Source organism: Scyliorhinus torazame, chromosome 31 (assembly GCF_047496885.1).
Source record: "Scyliorhinus torazame isolate Kashiwa2021f chromosome 31, sScyTor2.1, whole genome shotgun sequence".
Classification (NCBI taxonomy): domain Eukaryota; kingdom Metazoa; phylum Chordata; class Chondrichthyes; order Carcharhiniformes; family Scyliorhinidae; genus Scyliorhinus; species Scyliorhinus torazame.
In genome coordinates this window covers 7843770-7863452 of record NC_092737.1, presented here as the reverse complement: position 1 = coordinate 7863452, position 19683 = coordinate 7843770, and the positions used below count along the sequence as shown (strand labels likewise).

The following is a 19683-nucleotide window of genomic DNA, read 5'->3' as shown; positions in this document are numbered from 1 at the left end:
ACTATAAAGGACAAAACTGACTAAATTAAACACTAAAACCAAACCCAAAATGGCGGGGGAAACTTTTCAGTTATACACTTTATATCTGTCTTAAGTCGTCTAATTACACCCCAATATAATCCTAATTGGTTTGGGTTAGACTCAAACACATTTGATTTGATGGCAAGCCGTCCATCTTCAATGTGCAACATCAGCTTTTCTGACCCAGCTGTTATCTGCATTGTGAACAATGGGGCCTTCATGTTGCTGTGTATTCAGTCCCTGTCCTTGACAATTAGCACAAGACAGTGTCAAATTATCTTGCAACTGTGCTGTTTTAATGTCACACTGTCTTTGAAAATATGCATTTGCCAGAACAACGGACTTCAGTAAAAGTGAATTATGCTGTATAAATGGGTATTTAAAACTGGGGCTCAGCATTTATGCTTAAACTGCTATCTTTTACCCATACTAGTTGTATTCGAAATAGCTGGCTTCTACAGACCTCCTGTACATACTGACACACTCCCCGGGGACCCCCTGTAAATACTGACACACTCCCCGGGGGCCCCCTGTAAATACTGACACACTCCCCGGGGTCTCCCTGTAAATACTGACACACCCCCGGGGACTCCCTGTAAATACTGACACACTCCCCGGGACCCCCTGTAAATACTGACACATTCCCTGGGGACCCCCTGTAAATACTGACACACTCCCTGGGGACCCCACTGTAAATACTGACACTCCCCGGGGACCCCCTGTAAATACTGACACACTCCCCGGAGACCCCCTGCAAATACTGACACATTCCCCGGGGACCCCCTGTAAATACTGGCACTCCCCAGGGACCCCCTGTAAATACTGGCACTCCCCGGGAACCCCCTGTAAATACTGACACACTCCCCGGGGACCCCTGTAAATACTGACACACTCCCCGGGAACCCCCTGTAAATACTGACACACTCCCCGGGGACCCCCTGTAAATACTGACACACTCCCCGGGGACCCCTGTAAATACTGACACACTCCCCGGGGACCCCTGTAAATACTGACACACTCCTCGGGGGCCCCCTGTAAATACTGACACACTCCCTGGGGACCCCCTGTAAATACTGACACACTCCCTGGGGGCCCCCTGTAAATACTGACACTCCCCGGGGACTCCCTGTAAATACTGACACACTCCCCGGGGACTCCCTGTAAATACTGACACACTCCCCGTGGACCCCCTGTAAATACTGACACATTCCCCGGGGACCCCCTGTACATACTGACACACTCCCCCGGGAACCCCCTGTAAATACTGACACACTCCCCCGGACCCCCTGTAAATACTGACACACTCCCCGGGGACCCCCTGTAAATACTGACACACTCCCCGGGACCCCCTGTAAATACTGACACACTCCCCGGGGACCCCCCTGTAAATACTGACACGCTCCCAGGGACCCCTTGTAAATACTGACACACTCCCCCGGGGATCCCCTGTAAATACTGACACACTCCCCGGGACCCCTTGTAAATACTGACACGCTCCCTGGGGCCCCCCTGTAAATACTGACACACTCCCCAGGGACCCCCTGTAAATACTGACACACTCCCCAGGGACCCCCTATAAATACTGACACACTACCCGGGGACCCCCAGTAAATACTGACACACTCCCCGGGGATCCCCTGTAAATACTGACTCTCCCCGGGGACCCCCCCTGTAAATACTGACACTCCCCGGGGCCCCCCTGTAAATATCGACACACTCCCTGGGGACCCCCTGTAAATACTGACACTCCCCGGGGCCCACTGTAAATACTGACACACTCCCCGGGGACCCCCTGTAAATACTGACACACTCCCCGGGGACCCCCTCTAAATACTGACACACTCCTCGGGGCCCCCCTGTAAACACTGACACACTCCCCGGGGCCCCCCTGTGAACACTGACACACTCCCCGGGGGCCCCCTGTAAATACTGACACACTCCCCGGGGACCCCCTGTAAATACTGACACTCCCCGGGACACCCTGTAAATACTGACACACTCCCCCGGGGACCCCCTGTAAATACTGACACACTCCCCGGGACCCCCTGTAAATACTGACACACTCCCCGGCCACGCTACCACGTTGTGTAGCCAGGCGCATTAGTGGATGCACTGACCTGTGAAGGTGAGTTTTGGTGATTGGAGCTCGGGGTCTGCTCCGTGTGATCAGGGTGACTGGATTAATGCAGGATGGAGGCCGGCACCAAACTGAGGCTGACGAGTTGCCGGTGTATTTCTGGGTGTTCGGTGGGGGGTTGAAAACCATCATGAAGACAGGTTGCAAAATCGCGCAAACAGCGAGTGACGATCAGAGCAGGGACCCAGCCGGAATCGACCCTTGTTGGGCAGAGGGAGAATTGAACTGGGCTGCAGGGGTTTGTCGTGAATCGCGGGAGGGGGAGGGGGGGGGTCAACTGAACCCCCCAACCCGAAACGGGCAGAGGGGTCAGTGATCCCAGCGCCTCGCTTTCTGAACCTTTTTAAATGGCTGATTCTGGAATGGTTGGTCAAGATGCATTAAAGGTGAGACTTCCGGGTGCGGTGATGACCAGCTGAGTCGCATATTTCGGCAGCTCCCGTTGGAACGGACTTTTGGGCTCTTGATAAGAGCCCCAACGGCAATTTTAAACGGCCAAAATCACTGCGGTGAAATAGAAGGGAATCCCCCCGGATATTGATGGAAAAAGGAGAGGATAGCGGCCGGATTGCGGAGGAGCCTCAGGAGCAGCGGCAAGGAAGGGAAGCTCTAAGCAAGATGGCGTCGGAAGGTGGCCGTTTGCTATGGGGCCCGGAGCAACAAGAGTTCCTGCGGTGCTGTGTGGAAGAGCTGAAGAAGGAGCTGAAGGAGGTGTTAGCCCCGATGTTACAGGCGATTGAAGGGCTAAAGGAGGCGCAGAGGACCCAGGAACAGGAGCTTCGGGTCGTGAAGGCAAAGGCTGCTGAAAATGAAGATGAAATTCAGGGCCTGGTGGTGAAGACAGAGACGCACGAGGCGCAGCACAAGAGGTGCGTGGAGAGGTTGGAAGCCCTGGAGAATAATTCGAGGAGGAAGAATCTAAGAGTCTTGGGTCTTCCCGAGGGGGCGGACGTCGGGGCATATGTGAGCACGATGCTTCACTTGCTAATGGGATCGGAGGCCCCGACGGGCCCTCTGGAGGTGGAGGGAGCTTATCGAGTTATGGCGCGAAGACCAAGGGCAGGAGAAATACCTCGAGCCATAGTGGTGAGGTTTCTCCGCTACAATGACAGAGAGACGGTCCTCAGATGGGCGAAGAAAACTCGGAGCTGCAGGTGGGAGAACGCGGTGATCCACGTATACCAGGATTGGAGTGCGGAGGTGGCGAGAAGGAGGGCAAGTTTCAATCGGGCTAAGGCGGTGCTTCACAAAAAGGTTAAATTTGGAATGTTGCAGCCGGCGAGACTGTGGGTCACACACCAAGGGAAGCACCACTACTTTGAGACGGCAGCAGAGGCGTGGACATTCATAGTGGACGAGAAGCTGGAATAGTCTGGCGAGAGAAAGAGCTTCTGGGGCAAAGTGGTGGGGTGACTATGTGGGACGAGGAAGTGGGGGGGGGATGATTTTTCAATTGTTAACTCTTAATCCTGTAAATTTTCTCTCTTCCCCTCGTTTTGGGGGGGGGGGGAGTATGAGGAACTGCGGGCGTCGGTGGGTAGGAAAGCGGGGCTGAGTGGGAAACGCGGGCTTTGTTCCCGCGCTATGGTAATTATGGCGGGAACAGGGACGCAGGAAGGGGGGGGCCTCGCACAGTGAGAGGCTGAGGGCAAACGGGGAAGCCGAGGTCAGCCAGAGTTCGCTGACTTCTGGGAGCAACATGGGGGGTGTAATTACACTAGAGGGGGTTCTGGGGGAGGGGGGGGGAGGGAGCTAACTGGGTTGCTGCTGCTAAGGGGAAGGGGGAGCTGTTATGGGGCGGGGTGGTCGAGGCGGGGGGGCACCGTCGGTGGGATATACGGGTACGTGGGAACCGGGTGGGGAGCTGGGGTAAAAAAGGGGATGGCTAGTCGACAAAGGGGGGGGTAAAGAGCCCCCCAACCCGGCTGATCACGTGGAACGTGAGAGGGCTGAACGGGCCGATTAAAAGGGCACGGGTACTCGCACACCTAAAGAAATTAAAGGCAGATGTGGTTATGTTGCAGGAGACGCACCTGAAATTGACAGATCAGGTCAGACTACGTAAAGGATGGGTGGGGCAGGTCTTTCATTTGGGGCTAGATGCGAAGAATAGGGGGGTGGCTATCTTAGTGGGGAAACGGGTACTGTTTGAGGCAAAGACCATAGTGGCGGATAGTGGGGGCAGATACGTGATGGTGAGTGGCAGACTGCAAGGGGAGGCGGTGGTTCTGGTGAACGTGTACGCCCCGAACTGGGATGATGAAAACTTCATGAGGCGTATGTTGGGGCGTATCCCGGACCTGGAGGCGGGAAAGTTGGTAATGGGGGGAGATTTCAATACAGTGCTTGATCCAGGGCTGGACCGGTCGAGGTCCAGGACCGGGAGGAGGCCGGCAGCGGCCAAGGTGCTTAAGGACTTCATGGAGCAGATGGGAGGAGTAGACCCTTGGAGATTTATTAGACCTCGGAGTAAGGAGTTCTCATTTTTCTCCCATGTTCACAAGGTATATTTACGGATAGACTTTTTTGTCCTGGGAAGGGCGTTGATTCCGAAGGTGACAGGGACGGAGTATACGGCCATAGCCATCTCGGACCACGCTCCACATTGGGTAGATCTGGAGGTAGGAGAGGAAAAAGAACAGCACCCACTCTGGAGAATGGATATGGGCTTATTGGCGGATGAGGGGGTATGTCTAAGGGTGAGGGGGTGTATCGAAAGGTACTTGGAGCTTAATGACAACAGAGAGGTTCAGGTGGGAGTGGTCTGGGAGGCGTTGAAGGCGGTGGTCAGAGGGGAACTGATATCCATAAGGGCACATAAAGGGAAGCGAGAGAGTAAAGAAAGGGAGCGATTGCTGAGAGAACTTCTGAGGGTGGACAGGCAATATGCAGAGGCACCGGAGGAGGGACTGTACAGGGAAAGACAAAGGTTACATGTGGAATTTGACCTGCTGACCACGGGTAAGGCAGAGGCACAGTGGAGGAGGGCACAGGGAGTGCAGTATGAGTATGGAGAGAAGGCGAGTCGGTTACTGGCCCAACAATTGAGGAAGAGGGGAGCGGCGAGGGAGATAGGTGGGGTGAGGGATGAGGAGGGAGAGATGGAACGGGGAGCAGAGAGAGTGAATGGGGTGTTTAAAACATTCTATGAGGTTGTATAAGGCTCAGCCCCCGGAAGGGAAGGAGGGAGTGATGCATTTCCTGGATCAGCTGGAATTCCCGAAGGTGGAGGAGCAGGAGAGGGCGGGACTGGGAGCACAGATTGATGTGGAGGAGGTGGTAAAGGGGATTGGGAGCATGCAGGCGGGGAAGGCCCCGGGACCGGGTGGGTTCCCGGTGGAATTTTATAGGAAATATATAGACCTACTGGCCCCGCTTTTGACGAGAACCTTTAATGAGGCCAGGGAAAGGGGGAAGTTGCCCCCGACTATGTCGGAGGCGACAATATCGTTACTTTTGAAGAAGGATAAAGACCCGCTGCAGTGTGGGTCCTACAGGCCCATTTCCCTTTTAAACGTGGATGCTAAGCTCCTGGCCAAGGTGATGGCGACGAGGATAGAGGACTGTGTCCCAGGGGTGGTCCATGAGGATCAAACTGGGTTTGTTAAGGGGAGACAGCTGAACACGAACATACGGAGGCTGCTAGGGGTGATGATGATGCCCCCACCAGAGGGGGAGGCGGAGATAGTGGTGGCGATGGACGCCGAGAAAGCATTTGACAGAGTGGAGTGGGACTACCTGTGGGAAGTGTTGAGGAGATTTGGTTTCGGTGAAGGGTTTATTGGATGGGTACAGCTGCTGTACAGGGCCACGGTGGCGAGTGTGGTCACGAACAGGCAGAGGTCTGACTACTTCCGTCTTTATAGAGGGACGAGGCAGGGGTGTCCCCTGTCTCCGTTACTGTTTGCATTGGCGATTGAGCCCCTGGCCATAGCACTGAGGGGCTCCAGGAAGTGGAGGGGAGTACTCAGGGGAGGAGAAGAACACCGGGTATCATTGTATGCAGATGATTTAATGCTGTATGTTGCGGACCCAGTGGAGGGGATGCCTGAGATAATGTGGACACTCAGGGAGTTTGGGGAATTTTCGGGGTACAAATTGAACATGGGGAAGAGTGAGTTGTTTGTGGTGCATCCGGGGGAGCAGAGCAGGGGAATAGAGGATTTACCGCTGAGGAGGGTAACAAGGGATTTCCAGTACTTGGGGATCCAGATAGCCAGGAGTTGGGGAACCTTACATAGGCTTAATTTAACACGATTGGTGGAACAGATGGAGAAGGATTTTAAGAGATGGGACATGGTGTCCCTGTCACTGGCGGGTAGGGTGCAGTCGGTCAAAATGGTAGTCCTCCCGAGATTCCTTTTTGTGTTTCAGTGCCTCCCGGTGATGGTCACGAAGGCTTTTTTCAAGAAGATCGAGAAAAGCGTTATGAGTTTTGTGTGGGCCGGGGAGACCCCGAGAGTGAGGAGGGGGCTTTTGCAGCGTAGCAGGGATAGGGGGGACTGGCACTACCGAGCTTAAGTGAGCACTATTGGGCCGCCAATATTTCAATGGTGTGTAAGTGGATGGGAGAAGAGGAGGGAGCGGCGTGGAAGAGATTGGAGAGGGCGTCCTGCAGGGGGACTAGCCTACAAGCACTGGTGACGGCACCGCTGCCGTTCTCACCGAAGAAATACACCACAAGCCCGGTGGTGGTGGCGACTTTGAAAATTTGGGGGCAGTGGAGACGGCATAGGGGAAGGACGGGAGCCTCGGTGCGGTCCCCGATAAGAAATAACCATAGGTTTGTTCCGGGGAGAATAGATGGGGGATTTGGAGCATGGCAGAGAGCTGGGATTGTGCAACTGAGGGATCTGTTCTTGGACGGGACATTTGCGAGTCTGGGAGCGCTGACGGAAAAATATGGGTTGCCCCAAGGGAATGAATTTCGATACATGCAACTGAGGGCTTTTGCGAGGCAACAGGTGAGGGAATTCCCGCAGCTCCCGACTCAGGAGATTCAGGATAGAGTGATCTCAAAGACATGGGTGGGGGATGGTAGGGTGTCAGATATATATAGGGAAATGAGGGACGAGGGGGAGATCATGGTGGATGAGCTGAAGGGAAAATGGGAAGAAGAGCTGGGGGAAGAGATTGAAGAGGGGCTGTGGGCAGATGCCCTACGTAGGGTAAACCCGTCGTCCTCGTGCGCCAGGCATAGCCTGATACAATTTAAGGTTTTGCACAGGGCATATATGACCGGAGCAAGGCTCAGTAAATTTTCCGGGGTAGAGGATAGGTGTGGGAGACGCTCGAGAAGCCCAGCAAACCACACCCACATGTTTTGGTCATGCCCGGCACTGCAGGGCTTCTGGGTGGGGGTGGCGAAGGTGCTTTCGAAGGTGGTGGGGGTCCGCGTCGAGCCAGGCTGGGGGTTGGCTATATTTGGGGTTGCAGAAGAGCCGGGAGTGCAGGAGGCAAGAGAGGCTGATGTTTTGGCCTTTGCGTCCCTAGTAGCCCGGCGAAGGATACTGCTTATGTGGAAGGAAGCCAAACGCCCGGGCAGTCAGGGTTGTGACTCGGCCCATTTGTGCACTGGAGGATCCCACAGGAATAAACGTCACAGTGACCCAGACCTGCTTTAATATGCAGATGCTCCCACCCCCGACCTCACCCCCTGGGCCCTGAATTGGACCCTTCCCGGCCCTGAATTGGACCCTTCCCTGCCCCGCTGGCCGAGCAACTGGAAAAAGGATGCCTGCAGCTCTCAGCGTTTGCCACCAGGTGGAGGTGTTGGCTGAGAAATGACCCCTCAGCGACGAGAGCAGAGAATGCTGGGGGAAACCAGCAGATCGATCCTGCCAGTCTTGCTGTAAGGGGTTTAAATAAACCTGGGGAGGGAGGGGCTGGACCTCCCCAATTTTATTAACAACTACTGGACGGCAAACATTGCGATGGTCAGGAAGTGGGGGACGGGTCGGTGTGGGAACGGGTGGAGGCGGCCCCTTGTAAGGACACAAAAGTATCTCACCTGGGGAAGGAGCAGAGCTCCGAAAGCTAGTGACATCGAAACAAACCTGTTGCACTTTAACCTGGTGTTATAAGACTTCTTACCAAGTTTGGAGGCATTGATTTTATTTTATTTTATAAATTTAGAGTACCCAGTTCATTTTTTCCAATTAAGGGGCAATTTAGCGTGGCCAATCCACCTGCCCTGCACATCTTTTGGGTTGTGGGGGCGAGACCCTCGCAGACACGGGGAGAATGTGCAAACTCCACACGGACAGTGACCCGGGGCTGGGGATCGAACCTGGGACCTCGGCGCCGTGAGACTGCGGTGCTAACCACTGTGCTGCCCTCCGCCGTGCTGCCCGTTTGGGGGCACTGTTAACCTCTGCCGTTCTCGCCAGCTCGGTACTCCACGTGCTCGGTAGTGGTGGCGACCCTGAGGGTGTGGGGACAGTGGAGGCAGCACACGGAATGAAAATCGCTTATTGTCACAAGTAGGCTTCAAATGAAGTTACTGTGAAAAGCCCCTAGTCGCCTCATTCCGGCGCCTGTTCGGGGAGGCTGGTACGGGAATTGAACCGAGCTGCTGGCCTGCCTTGGTCTGCTTTCAAAGCCAGCGATTTAGCCCTGTGTGCTAAACCAGCCCCACATGGGGTTAGAGGGGGTGGCGGAGTGGGCACCGATATGTGATACCCAGCAATTTGCTCCAGAGGGGGCTGGATGGGGGTTTCGGAGGAGGCAGCGGGCAGGGATCGAGAAACCTTTATTGATGAAGGTGTCCTGAGTCTGGAGGAGTTGGAGGAGGGGTTTGAGTTGCTGGGTGAGAATGGGTTCCTGTATTCACAGGTGAGGGATTTCGTGCGGAGCCAGGTTTTGACCTTCCCGCACTGGGGACTGCGGGATAAGGAGGTGTCGAGAACAGGAGCAGGAGAGGGGAAGGTCTCCGAGATCTAGAAGGAGCTGATGGAGCGGGAGGGAGCCCCGATAGGGGAGGCGAAGAGAAAGCGGGAGAAAGAGCTGGGTGGGGTGTCGGAGGCCGGATTGTGGGAGGAGGCCCCGAGGAGAGTTAACGAATCCTCATCGTGTGCCAGGCTCAGCCTGATACAATTTAAGGTGGTCCACAGGGCTCACATGACTGTGGCCCGGATGAGCAGGTTCTTTGAGGGGGTGGAGGATAGGTGTGGGCGCTGTGCGGAGTGTCCTGCGAATCATGTCCATATGTTTTGGGCATGTCCGAGACTGAGGGGTTTCTGGCAGGAGTTCGCTGACGTCATGTCAGAGGCCTTACACGGGAGGGTGGTGCCGATCTTCAGGGTGTCGGAAGACCCGGGAGCCCAGGGGGCAAGAGAGGCCGACGTCCTGGCCTTTGCCTCCCTGGTGGCCTGGAGACGGATCTTGCTCGGGTGGAGGGAATCGGGGGGCCCCCCGAAGTCGGGGGTGTGGGTTAGCAACATGGCGGGGTTTTGCAGACTTGAGGGGTTAATTGCAGGGGTTTGCTCGGAGATGGTAGCCGTCCATCGACTTCCTCGAGAAAAGTGTAGCTGTCAGCAAGTGGGGTGGGGTGGGGGTGAGGCATGGGAGAGACGAGTAAGGGCAGGGGAACCGGCGAAGGGGTGATTGGGGAGGGTTGGCACGGTTTGTGTCAGCCATATTGGCTGGGAGTTTGTGTCCCAGGTTTGTTGGGTATATTGCTGTGTTGTGTTTTTGTTGAAATTTGATGTGCAAAATTGTTAAAATTATAAATGCCTCAATAAAATATTTTCTTGCAAAAAAAATATATCTGAGCCGGCAGGTGGCACAGTGGTTAGCACTGCTGCCTCACAGCACCGAGGTCCCAGGTTCGATCCTGGCTCTGGGTCACTGTCCGTGTGGAGTTTGCACATTCTCCCCGTGCCTGCGTGGGTTTCGCCCCCACAACCCCAAGATGTGCAGGGTAGGTGGATTGGCCAGGCTACACTGCCCCTTAATTGGGGGGGGAAAAAATTGGGTACTCTAAAAAAAAATTTTTTTTAATAGATCAGATAGTGGGCAGGGATGATCTCACTTTAAGTGATTTACTGTCAATGCACTGGATATCGGACAGGGACGATCTCACGTTAAGTGAGATATTGGGCAGGAACAATCTATCTTTAAGTGATTTACTGTCAATGGACTGGATATCGGACAAGGGCGATCTTGCCTTAAGCGATTTACCGTCAGTGGATTGGATATCGGGCAGGGAAAATCTTGCTTTAAGTGATTTACTGTCAATGGATTGGATATGGTCGATGGACCGGATATCGGGCAGGGGCGGTGCTGCTTTCAGGGACCTATGGTCAATGGACGGATATCAGATAGGTGCGGTGCCGCTTTCGGGATATATGGTCGATGGACCAGATATCAGAACATAAGAACATAAGAACTAGGAACAGGAGTCGGCCATCTGGCCCCTCGAGCCTGCTCCGCCATTTAATGAGATCATGGCTGATCTTTGTGGACTCAGCTCCACTCTCCGCCCCGTACACCATATCCCTGAATCCCTTTATTCTTTAGAAAGGTATCTATCTTTTTCTTAAAAACGTTTAAAGAAGGAGCCTCAACTGCTTCACTGGGCAAGGAATTCCAGAGATTCACAACCCTTTGGGTGAAGAAGTTCCTCCTACACTCCGTCCTAAATCTACTTCCCCTTATTTTGAGGCTATGCCCCCTAGTTCTGCTTCCCCCGACCAGTGGAAACAACCTGCCCACATCTATCCTATCTATTCCCTTCATAATTTTATATGTCTCAATCAGGTCCCCCCGCATCCGTCTAAACTCCAATGAGTACAGTCCCAGTCTACTCAACCTCTCGTCATAATCTAATCCCCTCAACTCTGGGATCAACCTAGTGAATCTCCTCTGCACTCCCTCCAGTGCCAATATGTCCTTTCTCAGGTAAGGAGACCAAAACTGAACACAATACTCCAGATGCGGCCTCACCAACACCCTATACAATTGCAGCATAACCGCCCTAGTCTTGAACTCCATCCCTCTAGCAACGAAAGACAAAACTCGATTAGCCTTCTTAATCACCTGTTGCACCTGCCCACCAACTTTTTGCGACTCGTGCACCAGCACACCCAGGTCCCTCTGCACAACAGCATGTTTTAACACCTTACCGTTTAAATAATAATCCATTCTGCTGTTATTCCTCCCAAAATGGATAGCCTCACACTTGGCAACATTGAATTCCATCTGCCAGACCCTAGCCCATTCACCTAACCTATCCAAATCCTTCTGCAGACTTCCGGTATCCTCTGCACTTTTTGCTTTACCACTCACCTTAGTGTCGTCTGCAAACTTTGCCACATTGCACTTGGTCCCCAACTCCAAATCATCTATGTAAATTGTGAACAACTGCGGGCCCAACACTGATCCTTGAGGGACCCCACTAGTTACAGGTTGCCAACCAGAGAAACACCCATTTATCCCCACTCTCTGCTTTCTGTTAGTTAACCAATCCTCTACCCATGCTACCACTTTACCCTCAATGCCATGCATCTTTAGTTTATGCAGCAACCTTTTGTGTGGCACCTTGTCAAAAGCTTTCTGGAAATCCAGATATACCACATCCATTGGCTCCCCGTTATCTACTGCACTGGTAACGTCCTCAAAAAATTCTACCAAATTAGTCAGACACGACCTACCCTTTGTGAACCCATGCTGCATCTGCCCAATGGGACAATTTCCCTCCAGGTGCCCCGCTATTTCCTCCTTAATGATAGATTCCAGCATTTTCCCTACAACCGAAGTTAAGCTTACCGGCCTATAATTACCCGCTTTCTGCCGACCTCCTTTTTTAAACAGTGGTGTCACGTTTGCTACTTTCCAATCCTCTGGGACCACCCCAGAGTCTAGTGAATTTTGATAAATTATCACTAGTGCGTTTACAATTTCCCTAGCCATCTCTTTTAACACTCTGGGATGCATCCCATCAGGGCCAGGAGACTTGTCTACCTTTAGCCCCATTAGCTTGCCCAATACTGCCTCCTTAGTGATTACAATCATCTCAAGGTCCTCACCTATCATATCCTTATTTCCATCAGTCACTGGCATGTTATTTGTGTCCTCCACTGTGAAGACTGACCCAAAAAACCTGTTCAGCTCCTCAGCCATTTCCCCGTCTCCTATTATTAAATCTCCCTTCTCATCTTCCAAAGGACCAATATTTACCTTAGCCACTCTTTTTTGTCTTATCTATTTGTAGAAGCTGTTACTATCTGCTTTTATGTTCTGAGCAAGTTTACTTTCATAGTCCACCTTACTCTTCTTTATAGCTTTTTTAGTAGCTTTCTGTTGTCCCCTAAAGACTTCCCAGTCCTCTAGTCGCCCACTAATTTTTGCCACTTTGTATGTTTTTTCCTTCAATTTGATACTCTCCCTCACCTCCTTAGATATCCACGGTCGATTTTTCCCCTTTCTACCGTCTTTCTTTTTTGTCGGTATGAACCTTTTCTGAACACTGTGAAAGATCGCTCGGAAGGTTCTCCACTGTTCCTCAACTGCTTCACCATGAAGTCTTTGCTCCCAGTCTACCTTAGCTAGTTCTTCTCCGTAGCGCACAATTACTTACGAGAGAGAGAGACAAGTAGAGATGAAGTCGATGAGGCTTTATTAAGCGTGACTTGTTCCCACCAGTTCAGCAACAGAATGGAGCTGCGGGGAGAAGCACGGGTTCTTATACTCCGCCTTCAGGGCGGAGCCAGGGGTCAACAGCCAACCAGGACCCGGGATGTGTCAGCCAATAGCATCACGGCTTCACAGTCCGACATGACCCCTAATACATACCACCACATTCTCTCATCCCATTGTAATCGCCTTTGTTTAAGCACAAAACACTAGTGTTTGATTTTACCTTGTCACCCTCCAACAGGCAGGGGCGGTGCCGCTTTAAGGGATTTATGGTCGATGGACCGGATATCGGGCAGGGGCGGTGTCGCTTTAAGGGATTTATGGTCGATGGACCGGATATGGGGCAGGGGCGGTGCCGCTTTAAGGGATTTATGGTCGATGGACCGGATATGGGGCAGGGGCGGTGTCGCTTTAAGGGATTTATGGTCGATGGACCGGATATGGGGCAGGGGCGGTGCCGCTTTAAGGGATTTATGGTCGATGGACCGGATATGGGGCAGGGGCGGTGCCGCTTTAAGGAGGGTTTAAAGCGGTTTTCCGGGCGGCACAGTGCGATCCCAGGCGGCGGCGCCATGTCCGCGAGTGAAGCCGGGCAGAGGGCGGCTCCGGGCCGGCAGGAAGAGGCTCCGCAAGCGGCCCCGGGCCGGCCGCCGCTCCCCGGCCCGAGTCACTGCCCCCGGGACCCGCTCGGCCTCTGCTGCCGCTCCCGGAGGCCCCCGAAGCTGGGAGAGCTGGGCCGGTCCCGGAGAGGTGGGAGCCGGGCACCCGGACCGGGGGAACCGGAGTCAGTCCGGACCAGGGGGGGAACCGGAGTCAGTCCGGATCGGGGGGAGTCCGGAGTCAATCCGGACCGGGGGGGAACCGGAGTCAATCCGGATCGGGGGGAATCCGGAGTCAATCCGGATCGGGGGGAGTCCGGGGTCAATCCGGACCGGGGGAACCGGAGTCAATCCGGATCGGGGGGAATCCGGAGTCAATCCGGATCGGGGGGAGTCCGGGGTCAATCCGGATCGGGGGGAGTCCGGGGTCAATCCGGACCGGGGGAACTCCGGATCAGGGGGAGTCCGGAGTCAATCCGGATCAGGGGGGAACCGGAGTCAATCCGGATCGGGGGGAATCCGGAGTCAATCCGGATCGGGGGGAGTCCGGGGTCAATCCGGACCGGGGGAACCGGAGTCAATCCGGATCGGGGGGAATCCGGAGTCAATCCGGATCGGGGGGAGTCCGGGGTCAATCCGGATCGGGGGGAGTCCGGGGTCAATCCGGACCGGGGGAACTCCGGATCAGGGGGAGTCCGGAGTCAATCCGGATCAGGGGGAGTCCGGAGTCAATCCGGATCAGGGGGAGTCCGGAGTCAATCCGGATCAGGGGGAGTCCGGAGTCAATCCGGATCGGGGGGAACCGGAGTCAATCCGGATCAGGGGGAGCCCGGAGTCAATCCGGATCAGGGGGAGTCCGGAGTCAATTCGGATCGGGGGGGTCCGGAGTCAATCCGGATCAGGGGGAGTCCGGAGTCAATCCGGATCGGGGGGGAACCGGAGTCAATCCGGATCGGGGGAGTCCGGAGTCAATCCGGATCGGGGGAGCCGGGCACCCGGACCGGGGGAACCGGAGTCAATCCGGATCGGGGGGGAACCGGAGTCAATCCGGATCAGGGGGAGTCCGGAGTCAATCCGGATCGGGGGGAACCGGAGTCAATCCGGATCGGGGGAGTCCGGAGTCAATCCGGATCGGGGGAGCCGGGCACCCGGACCGGGGGAACCGGAGTCAATCCGGATCGGGGGGGTCCGGAGTCAATCCGGATCAGGGGGAGTCCGGATCCAATCCGGATCGGCGGAGTCCGGAGTCAATCCGGATCAGGGGGAGTCCGGATCCAATCCGGATCGGGGGAGTCCAGAGTCAATCCGGATCAGGGGAGTCCGGAGTCAATCCGGATCGGGGGGGAGTCCAGAGTCAATCCGGATCAGGGGTAATCCCGATCCAGTCCGGATCAGGGGGAGTCCAGGTCCAATCTGGATCAGGGGGAATCCAGATCCAGTCCGGATCAGGGGGAGTCCGGAGTTAATTTGGATCAGGGGGAGTCCGGATCAGGGGGAGTCCGGGTCAAATCCGGATCAGGGGAGTCCGGATCCAATCCAGATCAGGGGCAGTCCGGATCCAGTCCGGATCAGGGGGAGTCCAGATCAGGGGAACCGGATCCAATCCGGATCAGGGGGAACCGGGTCCAATCCGGATCGAGGGAACCAGATCCAATCCGGATCAGGGGAACCGGATCCAATCCGGACCAGGGGGAACCGGATCCAATCCGGACCAGGGGGAACCGGATCCAATCCGGACCAGGGGGAACCGGATCCAATCCGGACCAGGGGGAACCGGATCCAATCCGGACCAGGGGGAACCGGATCCAATCCGGACCAGGGGGAACCGGGTCCAATCCGGATCAGGGGGAACCGGGTCCAATCCGGATCAGGCATAATCCAAATCAGGGGGAATCTGGATCTGGGGGAATCTAGAGTCAATCCGGCTCAGATTTAAACCGGATTGGGGGAGTCTGGTTCAGGAAGGGGGTTAATCCAGATTGAGGGTTAATCCAGATGTGGGGGGGGGGGGAGTTTAACTGGGGAATGGGGTCATCTGTGTTGGGGGGGGGGGGGGGGGGGAGGTTAATCCAGGTCCTGCTTTGGCGACGTGTCCAGAGTGGGCGGCGGGGTCCGGGTTGGGTAGGAAGCCTGCGATTGTGTGTGTGTGTGAGGGGGGGGGTTGGAATCCAATAGCGATGCCTTCTGCAGCTGAATAGCCTGAAGCCGCCGGAACCCTTTGATGGGTTGAGGCATTTCCCATGGATGTGGGAAGTGCGTGCGGCTGGGTATGGAGAGGACAGGGGTTACGTGGGGGAAGGGGTGGGAGTATTGGGAGAGCGGGGTTCTCATTCAGAGCTGGAGGGAGAGGTTATTGTTCGGAGCTGGGGGTGGTATTGGGGGGGGGGGTATTGTTCGGAGCTGGGGAGGGGGTGTTGGGGCGGGGGGGTATTGTTCGGAGCTGGGGAGGGGGTGTTGGGGTTTATTGTTCGGAGCTGGGGATGGTATTGGGGGGGGGGGGTATTGTTCGGAGCTGGGGAGGGGGTGTTGGGATATATCGGGGGGGGGGGGGTTTCGGTCGGAGTTGGGGTATTAATGGACGCTCCCAGACGAGTTAATGATTATTAATTTTGGGTTGTCTCTCAGTTGACATCGAGGACAGCATGCTGGACCAGTTCCTCGGCAAATCGCTGGAGAAACCAACGTCCCACCTATAGTGAAGACGGGGAGCGGCTGAACTGCCCTCACCCCTACCCTGGGTCGCCTCGCTGACGGGATAGGGGCTCCCAACAAACGGACATTTCCAGGAATATTGCAGAGAGCCCGGGGTGGGGACAGGAGCTGCTCCGGTTATAGACATGATGACTGGGGCGTTGGTGGAATGGAGAGAGTCCCGTGCGAGCGGGGCTACGCGATGTGGATCGAGCCTCTTGCATCTTCACCCCCCCCCCCCCCCCGCCTCGGGCAAGATTCCATCGAGCTTGAAGACCCCCCCCCGCCCACTGCAATACCATCAGCTCCTCCCTTCTCCTGGGATCTTGGTGTGAACTTAGGAGACCCTGCTCTGCTCGATGTGGTCTTTCTCCTGGACGCAGCCTCACTGGGGGCTCCTCGCTCCGAACCTCTCCCCAGTTTATCAGACTTCTGCAGCTTGATGTGAAACGCGATAGTGTCGCTCTGCGAGGAAATCTGGAGTCCAGCGGGAATTCTTTGCAAAGCGTTACAAATGCAGCCCAGCCCCCAGCACCCCTCCCTGCCTGCTGTTTGACCCCTGACCGGCCTTGGCTTTGGACAGACTGACCACCACTGCCCCCTCCTGCTGCATGCTGGGATACGGAAGCAGAGGCTGATGGGAATGGCTTTGCACCTGGTGACTCTAGCTTTGTATCAGGATGGTGTTGCCTGTGCCTCCTCACCTACCTCCCCAATGCGATAAACACTGACATTTCACCCTGGATCGAACCCCGCCGGAATAGGGGACTGCCTGGAAGGACTGACTGGCTGTCCCTCTGCAGCATCTTGCTGACCCGCGTCAATTTCACTGACCTGTGACCTGCCAACACGAATAAACTGCTCAACACTGAGAGAAAACTGGTCTCTATTTCCTCCTATTCACAGCTCATATCCCCCATCCCCACACTGACTCTCACTGGGGTACAGGTCCCACACACACTGACTCTCACTGGGGTACGGGTCCCACACACACTGACTCTCACTGGGTTACGGGTCCCACACACACTGAATCTCACTGGGATACGGGTCCCACACACAGTGACTCTCACTGGGTTACGGGTCCCACACACACTGAATCTCACTGGGATACGGGTCCCACACACACTGACTCTCACTGGGGTACGGGTCCCACACACACTGAATCTCACTGGGATACGGGTCCCACACACATTGACTCTCACTGGGGTACGGGTCCCACACACACTGACTCTCACTGGGGTACGGGTCCCACACACACTGACTCTCACGGGGGTATGGGGTTCCATACACACTGACACTCACTGGGGTGGGGTACAGGTCCCACACACACTGACTCTCACTGGGGTATGGGTTCCACACACACTGACTCTCACTGGGGTACAGGTCCCACACACACTGACTCTCACTGGGGTACGGGTCCCACACACACTGACTCTCACTGGGGTACGGGTCCCACACACACTGACTCTCACTGGGGTACGGGTCCCACTCACACTGACTCTCACTGGGGTACGGGTCTCACACACACTGACTCTCACTGGGGTACGGGTCCCACACACACTGACTCTCACTGGGCTACGGGTCCCACACACACTGACTCTCACTGGGGTACGGGTCTCACACACACTGACTCTCACTGGGGTACGGGTCCCACACACACTGACTCACTGGGGTACAGGTCCCACACACACTGAATCTCACTGGGGTACGGGTCCCACACACTGACTCTCACTGGGGTACGGGTCCCACACACACTGACTCTCACTGGGGTACGGGTCTCACACACACTGACTCTCACTGGGGTACGGGTCCCACACACACTGACTCTCACTGGGGTACGGGTCCCACACACACTGACTCTCACTGGGGTACGGGTCCCACACACACTGACTCTCACTGGGGTACGGGTCCCACACACACTGACTCTCACTGGGGTACGGGCCCCACACACACTGACTCTCACTGGGGTACGGGTCCCACACACACTGACTCTCACTGGGGTACGGGTCTCACACACACTGACTCTCACTGGGGTACGGGTCCCACACACACTGACTCTCACTGGGCTACGCGTCCCACACACACTGACTCTCACTGGGGTACGGGTCTCACACACACTGACTCTCACTGGGGTACGGGTCCCACACACACTGACTCACTGGGGTACAGGTCCCACACACACTGACTCTCACTGGGGTACGGGTCCCACACACTGACTCTCACTAGGGTACGGGTCCCACACACACTGACTCTCACTGGGGTACGGGTCTCACACACACTGACTCTCACTGGGGTACGGGTCCCACACACACTGACTCTCACTGGGGTACGGGTCCCACACACACTGACTCTCACTGGGGTACGGGTCCCACACACACTGACTCTCACTGGGGTACGGGTCCCACACACACTGACTCTCACTGGGGTACGGGTTCCACACACACTGACTCTCACTGGGGTACGGGTCCCACACACACTGAATCTCACTGGGATACGGGTCCCACACACATTGACTCTCACTGGGGTACGGGTCCCACACACACTGACTCTCACTGGGGTACGGGTCCCACACACACTGACTCTCACGGGGGTATGGGGTTCCATACACACTGACTCTCACTGGGGTGGGGTACAGGTCCCACACACACTGACTCTCACTGGGGTATGGGTTCCACACACACTGACTCTCACTGGGGTACAGGTCCCACACACACTGACTCTCACTGGGGTACGGGTCCCACACACACTGACTCTCACTGGGGTACGGGTCCCACACACACTGACTCTCACTGGGGTACGGGTCCCACTCACACTGACTCTCACTGGGGTACGGGTCTCACACACACTGACTCTCACTGGGGTACGGGTCCCACACACACTGACTCTCACTGGGCTACGGGTCCCACACACACTGACTCTCACTGGGGTACGGGTCTCACACACACTGACTCTCACTGGGGTACGGGTCCCACACACACTGACTCACTGGGGTACAGGTCCCACACACACTGACTCTCACTGGGGTACGGGTCCCACACACTGACTCTCACTGGGGTACGGGTCCCACACACACTGACTCTCACTGGGGTACGGGTCTCACACACACTGACTCTCACTGGGGTACGGGTCCCACACACACTGACTCTCACTGGGGTACGGGTCCCACACACACTGACTCTCACTGGGGTACGGGTCCCACACACACTGACTCTCACTGGGGTACGGGTCCCACACACACTGACTCTCACTGGGGTACGGGCCCCACACACACTGACTCTCACTGGGGTACGGGTCCCACACACACTGACTCTCACTGGGGTACGGGTCTCACACACACTGACTCTCACTGGGGTACGGGTCCCACACACACTGACTCTCACTGGGCTACGGGTCCCACACACACTGACTCTCACTGGGGTATGGGTCCCACACACTGACTCTCACTGGGGTACGGGTCCCACACACACTGACTCTCACTGGGGTACGGGTCTCACACACACTGACTCTCACTGGGGTACGGGTCCCACACACACTGACTCTCACTGGGGTACGGGTCCCACACACACTGACTCTCACTGGGGTACGGGTCCCACACAC

At 55.7% G+C, this 19683-nt stretch overlaps 1 long non-coding RNA gene across 1 annotated transcript; it reads left to right on the top strand.

Annotated features, from left to right (window-relative positions):
* The first annotated feature begins 13274 nt into the window (after positions 1-13274).
* On the top strand, positions 13275-16965 carry LOC140404645 (uncharacterized). Its single transcript, XR_011938546.1, has 2 exons — positions 13275-13546; positions 16021-16965. It is a non-coding gene; the product is annotated as an uncharacterized lncRNA (long non-coding RNA).
* The last annotated feature ends 2718 nt before the right edge of the window (positions 16966-19683 follow it).